Here is an 11,630-nt window from a genome sequence, read left to right as displayed (position 1 = left end):
ATACACAGAGGATGATGAACCATGCACAGTCTCCAGAGAGGGTCTTCTAGAGAAAAATTCTGCCATGCACATCTGTCTAGATATATTAGTTGTAGGAACAACAAATGTTACAAAAAGAGTTGTTTTTTAGAGTCGAATTATAAAATGAGGCCATGGAAGAGGGATTTTTTAAAAGGCATGTTAGCGATTACCTTTTGCGAATTCTTTACTAACCACTTAATAAAGTATTTATACATAAAAATTCTTTTTCCGACACACATTTACAGCCATAGCTGTGAAAACATCACATCTGATCTCCATTAACAAGTGCATGTACCTGTTCCTTGTCACAAGATACTAGCTGAAAAATGTGGTATCTTATCTGAACTTTTTCTCAGATTGACTTTTGGAATATGTTAACGACAGAGCTGGACTAATTATTACGATAAAGTGGAAAAAATCATGAGGACTGATATTCTATATCTCTTATCTTAATGTAAAACAAAGCAGAGAAAGTAAGACACCAAGGGAAATGGCACGGGGCTGATTTATTTGACAGTTAATCAGCTTATTTCAAATTTATTGTTGATTTAAATGCTTACTCGAATCTTGATAGTAATGCTCAGATACACATCAGTGATGGATTATTAATTTATGCTCATTTCAGCAATGTTTGCCAACCAGGCTTTGGAACCTTCAGGAAAACACATGCATGAAGTTCAGGAACAATGTTAGCGTCTCAATTTCTCTGACAACCGGAGCGATGACCACGGTGCTCAGCCCGCGTGAAAGCCGAAACCATGAAGAGACACCTGCGTGGTTCCTCCAACCCGGGGAATTCTGAGACAGCCCTTCTGCTGACAGAAGGGCACAACTCAGTGGGTCACAGGATATCAGGGCTAGAAGGGACCCTGATTTGCTAACGATTGCTCGGGCAGCTTTATCAAGGGCTGCCCTTCCCTGTTTGGGGGCACCACTGAAAGCGCAAAAGATAAATAAAATGTGCCCTGGCTGGTATAGCTCAGTGGATTGAGTGCGGGCTTCAAACCAAAGCATCGCAGGTTCGATTCCCAGTCAGGGCACATGCCTGGGTTGCAGGCCACGGCCCTCAGCAACCACACATTGATATTTCTCTCTCTTTCTTCCTCCCTTCCCTCTCTAAAAATAAATAAATAAAATCTAAAAAAGATAAATAAAATGCCATAACAAGAAGAAAAGTCTTAGAGCAGAGCAGTAGGCAGTGCACCCTGTATGGGCAGACCATGTCTGTGGGCCCTGCTAGGGCCATTCTCCTAGTCCAGAGTCACAGACTGGGTGTGAACTTGGAGATCCTGCTGCTCTATCCATGAGTGGCAGAGAGCTTGAAGGACAGTAGGCTGCCTAGGTGCTCCTCGGTCTCCTGTCTTTGTCCTGGGTCCCTGGGAAGACTGCATTTCCCAAACTTGTTGGTGGGTCAGAGTTCTGTGACTGCCCCGTGGGAAGTGAGCACAAGAGATGTGCCCGCCCTAAGCCTGGGAAAGTCCTCTTCTCTCACTCATTCTCTGAATGCAAAGGGTCCTGTGGTGGACTTGGGAAATCCCAGAACATGGGAGAACTGGCATCCTTGAAGTACCACATTGATGGTGAGATACCTGACTGGACTGGGGCATGGGTGAGAAATACAGTGTTAGGCCAATGACGTTTGGGGAGTTGCTTGTTACAGCGGCTAGCGGAACTATTCTAATACACTGATGCTGTAATTTGGTGGCGACAAAGCCGAAAACAAGATTTCTAATATTCTGTCCTTGCTCTTAATTATACATCATCTTTGAGGCAGAAAATATTTATCTTCACAGACCCCCACCCCAAATGATTTCTTATTAAATACCTGCAGGAGAGGGGCAGTTTCACTTTTCAAAGCTGAAGGGACAAGCTGTGGCCACGGTCATGTTCAAGTTGTCCATCTCTCTCACCATAGCCTGTATTTTTATTCCTTCAGGACAGAAACTGACGTCTTGGATAAAGTTCAGAAACATCCTCAGGGCTGGCCTGCCCGGTAGGGGTCTAAGGCTCTGTGAGCCACGGGAACTATTTTGGAGTCAGTTCTCTCCTGGCGGTTAGAGGCAGGGAGTTCATTCCTGGGGTGGAGGAGGAGGAGAAGGGACCTGCTCTTGGGCCCTGAGACATTAAGAGAGCGTTACAGAGAAGCAGCAGGCTAGCAAGGACATTGTAAGCCCAGTGCCCATGGGTGTACCCAGGGACCATGGTCACAGGAAATCAGCACGGGGTGATGAAGGTAAGGTTACACGTGTCATTGTTCTCCCCACTGAGACCCCCGTGGGCATCTCCGGGAGGACAGGCCCTCTCAGGGGCAGTGCCCCGAACAGTGTGGGACCTTTAGCCACCTACCTCTCAGGCCGCTGGCACCCCTGGCCAGGGCGCAATCATCAAATAGGCTCCTGCATTCTTCTACATGCTTCCTAGGGGGACGACACTGTCCCCGACTGCAGGCGGCCACTGGTAGATGTGCTGAAACCCAGCATCTAGCCTGGGCTTGGCTCCTGCCCCACTGTGGGCCCTCACACAAGGCTTTTTATGTGGATCTGAAGGACTAAAAGGATCAGACATTCTTTAAGATCTCTTTCCGCTATTACATTCACTACATCCATAATTTTAAGTAAAAGAAATATAACCAGCTTCCCTGGAGTCTAAAAAAGAGACGAAGTTTACCCACAAAACCACACCAAAAAGCTAAGTTTGAGAGGATTTTTTTCCCAAAGAAACAAAACGTAGGCAGTGAATGGCAGGTGTTTCAGGCCCTGGGGACGTGTGCGGATCTTTTTCCTCCTTACTTTTCCCCCCAGGAAACCGTGGCTCGTTTTTACTGATATTGGGTGGGAATGGGAAGGAGGTCCAATAAAAAGGGAGAGGAAAAGTTTCGTGACTTTAGCCGAGTTTGATGAGAAATAATTTACGATGTCATCGCTCGCATCCCGTTTATTTCATTTTTAACATCCCCTCCCCTCCTGCACCCTGGTTGCCCCTCCAAGAGCCAGGCTTTTATCACAGGGGTCGTTTGATAAAAGTCTGCCTTGGCCGTGTGACACTGCAAAAAGGATCTGTGTACCCAGGAACATTCTCACCATTTCCAAAGTATCCAATTCTCGTCTCACCCGCTCGGTAGGAACGTTTCCCCCCGGGGTGTTCTTCCTCACTTGAGTGCTCTAAGTCTCTATTAATACACTTATTTCAACCAGACCTTTAATCAATATTTCACGGGCTGCTCGGAGAAGACCCACTTAATCTCCTTAAGTCCCTGCAGGTGTAGGAGTGAGAGAAAGCACAGGCCCCAGAAGACGGATGTCATTTACACACACAGGAAGATGTCCGCATCGATCATGAGCTCGTTGGGGTAATAATACTTGTGATGAGTCACGGGCAGGACGGGGACAAGGCACTTGATGTTTTACAGGATGGGACTCCGGGATCCTCAAATATCTATCAGAGTCCCATCACTAAAGGAGTCAAGGATGACCATTGGGTCGACCTCCTGGCAAGGGAAAGCATTTGTACAAATAAAATGACACGAAGAGCCAAACCCATGGGGGCACGAACGAGGCTATTCTTTGCAACTGTGGATGTTCTAAAGAGATCGCAGAGCCGTGCTCTCCACAGCACCTTGTTCTTGCTCTTGTTTCATGGATGAAATAGGCTCCTGAAAGTGTTGGAGGACACTAATTAAAATTTTTCAATTTCCATGTTTCGTAACTTTGGTGTTCTTCAACATTGATCATCCTGTCTGTTTATCTTGGCTTTCTTGGTTACTCTGGGTTTTTTCTCAAACGTCTGATGATCTTTAACTGCTCATTGGTACTCGTGCATGAAGGACCATGGTGATGGGTGTTGGAGGCTGGTGTGCACTTCTGTTTCATGAGAGTCTCTTTTCATAATAGGTTTCTCCCTGTCTAGAAGACACAGCTGCAGGTTGAGCCTGCTGATGGGTATGTTTCTCTTCATCGCAGAAGACAGTCTGGGGTCCCACAGCTCATCAAGTGACTTAGACTTGACCTTGCTCCTAGAGTATTTCAGTGTTTTTGCTTCTGGAAGAGCCACCTTTTTCCCCCACCCACGTCTCCCACAGGGCTATTATGGAGGACCAAAATTTTCTAGAGTGCTATTCTGCTTTTCTCTTTCCAAACTAAAAAAAAAAATAGTAGTGCACCCTCTCCCTGGGGCCCCAAAGGGGGACTGACCTCCATTGGAAGTGTTCTCCAGGCTTTGCCCTGGGGGCATCACCACGCCTGTGTGCTGGGGGGTGGGGGCAACAGGGGAAAGCAGACCCAGCCTCCCAGCAGGTGGTTTCTTTCTTACTTGTCCTGAGGGTGACCCGTGGCCAGGGTTGCCACCAGTTCCATATCTGTGTTTTCTGAGTGGGAGATTCTAGAACTCTGGGAAAGAACAGCTCTCTCCTCTGAAATAGCCTTCCCCCCACCCCCCTCTTTTGTGCTGCAGTTTGTTCTACTCCAGGGTTCCGATTAATCTGACCTTATTGGTTCTCTAACTTCTAGGAATCCCGGAAAATATATATGATCTATTAGCGATACTCCTTTCTGTTTCTCAGGTTGTTCTGAATTTATCTTTAATGATATACTTTGTGCCATTTCCACCAGAGTCTGGCAGAGAGAGGAGGTGAATGTGTGTGCTCAGCCCGCCATATTGATATGAAAGTCTTCACCTAGTTTTGATCCAGTTAAGGTTCTACGGGCTCTTCAGATTTTACTTCAATTATCTCTTAGCTTCAACATAAAATCTCTAAGGTAGGAATTTGCATCCTAGGGATCAATGAATTCCTGTGCTCCTAAATAGGTCCCAATCTATTCTTTAGTGTGTTTCAGAATAAAGCCCTTCAAAAACATTTTTCATGTTCTACTTAAAATGACAATGAACAACTGAAAATAGATAAATAAAATATAAATGCACATGCCATTCAGGGAAACTTCATGCAAAGTGACTTTTCCCCAGCATTATATTCTGAGAAATTTAAACACACAGAAAAGTTGACAGAATTATACAGCAACCCCACATACACACATACTTAGTTTTGACAATTACGTTGAACTTCATTTGCTATGTGTCCTGTTTAGCATTCCTTTTCTCATCAATAAATTCTTATTTTTTAAAAAACATATCTCCAAGGAAGTTGCGGCCATTAGTGTGTTTTTAGAAGGTACTTTTAAAATGACAAGACATTTTCTCTGATTTCCCTCCCTCTCGGTTTCTTTCTCTTTCTGCCATCATCAGGTGAGGTTCTCATCAGGTGAGTTTGCCCCCGGACACCAGGCCTCCCCTGTCTGGTTGGCTCACTGGCGTTGAGACGTGCCAGCCTCAGTGAAGGACCCGCACAAAGCGCCCCTCTCCCGGAAAGCCTTCTCTGATAGAGGGGGACAATCCTGTCTCTGCGATCTTGCAACACTGTGGGCAGCCCTCTGCTGGGCTACTTGTCAGATTGGTGCTGTGGCTTCTTCCTTTGACTGAATGTCTCCCCTTTTGACTGTCGGATCCTGCATATGTGTGTTTGCTGGTGTGGTGGTGGGACACAGTGAGTATTGACTGGGTCTTATTTACCTCTGTGTCCAAGACCTGAGGCAGTTCCTAGAACATACTGAATGAACAGATCAGTGGATGCACACATGAACCAATGCTCGCCTGCTTAGGCTGGATAAATGAGCTCAAAACTGGTGATCATTTTGTGATCGTTGCTTTTGGATTAGTTTGGTAGGTTACATTACACTGATTGCTTTGCTTAAGGATGTTTGCAGACCTCACGACTGGTGTGGGTTTGGTGTAGTGCCTAAAGAAGGTAAGAAGATGGCCCAGGTGAAGTCCCATACACGATTTCAGATTTCAGGCCTCAAAGGCAAGGATGGATGTCACCGTGTGGAAACAGAATCTACCAAGTTGCAATCGCAGCTTCCTGGAAAAACCTAATGCCATCTGCATTCTGCTTTGCCAGTGTCACCAGGAACTTTTCACATTTTTTTTTCAATTAGAAATAATAGAGGTCGCATCATTGTAAAGAAATTGTTTCTCATTTTTACTTTCTCTCATTTTTAGAAAATTCCCCAAGGATTATTTTAGGCACTGACCTAACACTGCCATCTCGAGAGCTGGAATGAGACCCGGCCTCTTGGCCCACCTTTTCCTGGATGTTACACCTTCCTTGGAGCACAGGTGGTTCAGAGCCACCCACCCTGAAGAAACACAGGGCGGGTGTTAAACAGTGCCCAACCTTTACTGATGGACTATGACATGTTTGGCACTGTCCTAGGCAATCCACATAGGTGGCTTTTGTCTGGAATGGCCTCCAGGTGAGGACACTTGGTTTGGGGACTGAAATCCCGCCGTGGAACCCTCTCCATGGCTACTCACGGCTTGCTGGTGGGAAGCTAAGGAACGCTGCCCCCCCTTGCATATCTGTGTCCATGATTCAGCGTCCTGCTCAAGAGCAGAGCAGCCAGCGAGGCCCACGGCGGGTGCCGGGCTCCCGTCAACATCCACTGTTCAAAAGCGAAAGCACTTCGGAGAACTCCTCGGTGGACAAGACCCGGGGAAGACCTCCTGGGCCCAGTTTTTGCTGGGCCCGAGTCACGGATCCCGGGTGTTTAAGACAAAGCCCACAGACTCATCCCTCTTCGTCCTCCGCAGTCTCCACAGGCAGCCCGCTGCCCTCCTGCAGCCTGGGGAGCGCATCTGACAGCATGTAACAAATGTGGCCCCGCGGGGGATCAACACCACCACGGGGGAACCTCACAGTCTGCAGTCCGCAGTCCCTCCCGAGCCCCATACACCTGCAGGACCCCCCCACTCCGCCCTGGAAGGCCGCCCTGTCTCCCCATCTCGTCTCAGGACTCGAAGGCACTCGCCACGTGCACCGCTGGCCAGGCTCCCCAGCAGGCAGCTCTGGGGCGGCCTGTGCCGTGGGAGCAGATAAGACATGAGCTCAGAGGGGCCCTTTATCAGCTGCTGTGCTCACAGAGGCCAGATGACCCTCAGGAGTTGCTTCGAGATTTAAAGCACTGATGTGACAAGGAGGCTTTGATTCCGATGTCCCAGCTGGCTCTCCGCGGCCAGTGTTTACGTAAACTTGGACAAGCCTGCCATGACTGCTCATCGCCCTCGTTTTTCAACCTTAATGGTGATTCCACTCCAAGGGCCAGGAGGAACGCAGCGTCGGGGCGGAGGGTCTCCCTCGGACGTGGCGTTGGGGTGTTGCAGCGGGCCCCTGTGGACAGAGCAGGCGGGCGGGCACGGGGGGACTCTTTACTGACTCTTCTTGTACACACCAAGCTCTCTCCTAAAGACTCAAAGTCCCTTTTGCTTTCATGTGAGAATCGAAATTCAGGAGTTAGGAGCAGTGGCTTTCTGACTGCACTTTGTGAGGACGGTGACCCCGCCCCCAAGCCCTCAGCCTCGTCCCACTCCCCTCACCGCTCTTCCCCCCGCACCTCCGACCCCGTGTCTGTCTTGCACAGCCCTGCTTTCCAACAGCAAAGACGGGCTCTGAGAGGGAGCAAGGCCTGACCCATCAGTCCAGAACCCCGAATCCAAACAGGAGGTGGGGACACCGAGAAATGAGACAGATCCCCTCCACATCGAGGACCTACGTTTGCCCCTTGGCCAGCTGTAAGGACCTCTCTCCTGCCCCCCACTTCTGGGGGGCCTCAGTTTCTCTTCTTCAGTCTGTCATTATTGCCGTATCTACTTTTTTTACAAGAGCAAAGGAAAAATAAACGACTTTGGCTGGAGGCTAGAGTTGTGTGTGAGAACATATTTTTGTCTCGTATTCCCTCCCTTTCCCTAATTAAGGCCAGAAGGGTGGAGTTGGTGGGTGCCAGTAGACAAATCCTGGGCCTTGAGCATCCCAGCCACCTTAGGGCAGTTGCCTGATGTCTGTTTGGCATCTTGGTGCCACTGGGCCCTGGCCCTGCCGCCGTGCCTTGGTGAGCCCTGCCTTCTGGCTGATCGCTGGAGCGGTGTCGAGGGCTGTGAGCACAGCCACCCAGATGAAAGGAACTTGGATCCCATTCTTGGAATCCGGAGCAAGGATCCTGATGGAGCCCTTTCCTTCCTCTCAGAGAGGCCCCGCCTCTGGCAGGCTTCTTTTCCCTCTGTCCAGGAAAGCCAGCTTTCAACAAACAGTTTTAAGAGCATGTATCCTGCTCTCGTATCCAAGAGCTGGCCCCCAGCACAGCTCTTGACTTTTCTCAAAACCAACAGCGTTGCTAGGCTGGGAATGTGAACTCCCAAGTTCAGTGTACGGATCCTGGCATTTTCCACATCTCTACCTTAAGCAGAAATTCAAGAGCAGATGTGAGTTTTGGGAAGCTTGAAAATTTGTACAATTTGGGGGGGCTCCTGTTAAGAAAAACCATGTAACGTCCTCTTAGGCATGTCCCCGAAACGCCCATGACATGTCAAAACCACCAAGGTGATGGGAGGCATGATGAAGTAGAAGACGGAGAGGAAGGGACAGCAGTCCTGCAAACTGGGTCGCAGCGTCCGCTTTAGTGACCTGGGAAGCAAACACACAGCCTCTGCCCCTGTGCGCACATCACTGACCGCGGGCCCGGGCCTGGCAGGAGCCCACGCCAGTGAGGGGCCAGTGGCTCACGCTTCAGCAGCCTCCTGCGAATTGGCCTCTGCAGGAATATTTTCTCCCTAAGACAATGAAAACCCGTCCTTCCCTTCCCCTAAACCTTATTTATCTGGCTTTTAAAAATAAGATTTTATATATTTATTTTTAGAGAGAGGGAAACATCAATGTGTGGTTGCCTCTCACATGCCCCCTACTGGGGACCTGGCGTGCAACCCAGGCATGTGCCCTGACTGGGAATCGAACTGGCAACCCTTTGGTTCATAGGCCGATGCTCAATCTACTGAGCTATACCAGCCAGGGTGACATTTCTAAAATTGCTTTCCAAATGACCTTTGCTCAATTTGACAGTGTATCAAGAGCCTGAAAATCCTCCCATTTTGTCCCAGTAAGTCTACTTTTGGCAACCTAGCCTAAGAAAACTATACAAATGGTGGAAGAACTTGATGCACAAAGATGTCTATCGAAGCATTATTTATAATAGCAACAGTTTGAATAAACCGACTAAGAGCATGGGAATGACTAAGTAAAATATGACATATCCACCTGGTGGAGTATTATACCATTAATGCCGATTTTTTCTCTTCAAAGTGCTTATAAGCATCTGGGCAAATGCTAATACAGTAATGTTAGAAAGTAGCAGTACACAGAAGTTATGTAACAGTATAAACAGCCAACTGATAACAACACCCTTTGGGTTTCCATCTCTTTGGAAGTACTCTTGCATGACACGTATCTTCTAGGTGAGCAAAAGAAAGTTCTGGAACTTCAGCATTTCCAAAGTTGAAGACCAACACTAACCACAGTGGATACAAGTCTTATTTAAAAATAACTTATGATATTTATACGATTTTTAAAAGGTAATTCTCAACAGTGTTGAGAATATGATAACATCAGCACTTTTATTTATTGCTGGAAGATTTAAAGCAAAAAAACTTTCTATACATTCATTCCCTTTGACACAGTAATCCTAACCCTGCACACCCTATTCCCAGGAAATACCAGAAATATCAAGGCATGACACACAAAGACACCAACTGCAGTGAAATATGCAATAGGAAAGCGTTACTAACAACCCAAAGATCCAACACTAGAGATATTTTTTAAAGATCACCATGCATTTGCAATGGCACACTAACCATTGAAGCAGTGAAATCAGATGATGTGGAAAAAGGATAGAATGAAGGTAAGAACATGAGTTGGAGCTGTGAGTGAGGTTAACACAAAGATGGATGTTGAAGAACTTTCTGTGTTAAACTCTGATGTGTACCAGCCACCGCCGTTCTAAGCTCTGTAGGGGGATGAAACCATTTAATCTGGGAAGTAGTGGAGCCGCCGCCCTCTGGAGCTACACGCCCTTGCTTTCTTCCCATCTGCTGTGCTGTTCCGGATTAGCTCTAAGCTTCCTAGCAGCCAGCGTGAAAATGGAAACCAGATGAGCTGCAGTGCAGATGGAAAATCGTACATTAATCTCCCTGTAATAAATACATTAAAAAATAGAAATAGATGCAAACTAAATGCTAGCAAACTGAATCCAACAATAAATAAAAGGATAATACATTTCCACCGAGTCAGGTTTAGTTTATCACTCCAAAATCAATGCATAAAAGAAGAAAATCATGATTATTTCGACAGGCACAAAAAAATCATGTAAGTTCACTACCCTTTCATGATAAACAACAACAAAACACACAGATAAAAACTCTTAGCAACCTGAGAATAAGAAGTATTCTTATCATTTTAATATTATAAAATGATACCCACAAAAATTGCAGCAAAATTATATCTAAATGGTAAAATGTTGAAAAATTATTTCCCTTGAGATTAGGAAGCAGACAAAAATACTACCATTCTCACCTCTATTCAACATTGTTCTAGGGTTTCAAGTTAGTATAATAAGCAAGAAAAGGAAATGAAAGGTGAAATGATTTAAAACTACCATTATTAGCAAGAGGCTATACTACTGTGTATAGAAAATGCAGAAGAATCTATAGCTTTGAATTAATCAATAATCTATTTAGTAAGGTGGTTTACAATGTCAATATTACAAAACATTATAAATGTCAGTTGAATAGATTGTTAGACAATAAAATTTTATTATTTTTAAAAAGATTTTATTTATTTTTACAGGCGAGGGAAGGGAAGGAGAAAGAGAGGGAGAGAGACATCAATGTGTAGTTGCATCTTGCACAACCCCTACTGGGGACCTGGCCTGCACCCTAGGCATGTGCCCTGACTGGGAATCGAACTGGCGATCTTTTAGTTCACAGACCTGTGCTATATCCACTGAGCCACACCAGCCAGGGCAGACAATGAACTTTTAAAATCTAGCATTTACAATAGAGTAAAAATAACATTGGATACCTGGAGTTATGTCTGATATGAGATATTCAGGGTTATTACTGAGAAAACTATAATCTATTATTGCAAGAAATTAGACAGGACCTAGCAGACGGAACTGTACTATGTCTGTGGACTGGAAAACCAGGCATTGTTGGAAGGCGTGTGCACCCGTCCAGCGGACCCACAGATCCAATGCCATCCCAAGCAAAATTCCAGCTTTTCCATGTTTTTTCCCTTTGGAAATTGTAAGATAGCTCTAAAGTTTATAAAGAAATGCCAAGAACGACATAAAGACAGAAAAAGCAATCCTGAAGAACAAAGCTAGAGAACTTACCCTGATAGACATCAAAGTGACCAGTGTCATTTGTCATCATAATTAGTATTAGTCCTGCATTCTCTTAAGCCTCCATTTCCCACCATCGTCTTTGTTTTTATTTTTATTGACGGGATGTGTAATATATATTTTATATTTTATTAAAGATATATATGACTATAAAGACTAAGCATTATATATGTATATATTTTCTCAAAAGTTATATAGCCCTGTCTATCTGGCTTTATAAATGAAAACAACTATTTTTGACAATGGGGTGTTAGGTGTGAGTTTTTCCTCAGTCATTCCATTTTGCATGCTGCAAACCTTTTTGTTTTGCAGTTCAGGTCCCTGTTTCGCTCT

Source organism: Phyllostomus discolor, chromosome 10 (genome assembly GCF_004126475.2).
Source record: "Phyllostomus discolor isolate MPI-MPIP mPhyDis1 chromosome 10, mPhyDis1.pri.v3, whole genome shotgun sequence".
NCBI lineage: Eukaryota > Metazoa > Chordata > Mammalia > Chiroptera > Phyllostomidae > Phyllostomus > Phyllostomus discolor.
The sequence above is the reverse complement of the archived record's forward strand: the minus strand, read 5'-3'. Positions refer to the sequence as shown.